Raw genomic sequence first — 975 nt, 5'->3', positions numbered from 1 at the left:
GGCACCTGACAACAACAACAACAACTTATACTGTACCTAGAATTCTAGTATGCTGCTGTAGGATAAGCACTGGACCACATGATCAGTTAGAAGCACAAGGTCAATGGTTCAAACTCATTAGCCACTCCTCAGAAACCATATACAGGGTCACTATGTGTCAGAACCACATATACAGGACACTTAACAACAACATATACAGTACAGCTTTTGAGAATAGCCTTGAGAAATTTTCATTTGGGGGTAGGAGGGATGCCCAGGGAAAGGATTCATGAAAATCTACCAGGGTTGAGTCCGTTTTATGTCTTCACAGAGTTTCTCTATCCCTAGCTAGTCTCTCAGGTGATCCTTCTGGGTGAATTATCAAAATTATCAATGAACTTTATGTGCCATGCAAACCTGAGTGTGCCCAGACCAAGTAAAAGAGAGAACTAAGGAAATGGTCTGAATGGTCAGTTCGAAAATTTACCATATAATTGAACAAGTGTGTTTTGTAACTTGAGCAGTCCAACTTGTTGGTAGATGTATTTCTTCTAAAATGTTTGGAAAGGAGGCAGATTACTTAGACTTGATTGTGACTTGGATCTTCCCAAGACGTCATTTTCAGCTGCATCATAGCAACATGTTCTTAGTTGTCTGAGTTTTGGTTTCTGTCCAAATGAACAATGCAGATTTTACATAGTTGCCATAGAATGTCCTATGTTTTATGATATATGTGACTGATTTAATATTTAAATTTTGACAGTCAAAAAAAACTGCCCTAGAAAATTTTGTCTCTTTGGAAATTTGGGTGGTATATGCTATGTTCCTCTTTCTGTTCTTTCGTACACTGACACTACATCCAAAGATTTCCGCATTCCATTAGGTCACCTCTCTTTAGAATGGGCACAAATATGGATCTCTTCCAATCAGTTGGCCAGATAGCTGTCTTCCAAATTTCTTGGCAGAGATGAGTGAGTGCCTCCTGCCTGTGCTGCC

This window comes from Chrysochloris asiatica, unplaced genomic scaffold (genome assembly GCF_000296735.1).
Source record: "Chrysochloris asiatica unplaced genomic scaffold, ChrAsi1.0 scaffold00007, whole genome shotgun sequence".
Classification (NCBI taxonomy): Eukaryota; Metazoa; Chordata; class Mammalia; order Afrosoricida; family Chrysochloridae; genus Chrysochloris; species Chrysochloris asiatica.
Note: the sequence above shows the minus strand (reverse complement) of the source record.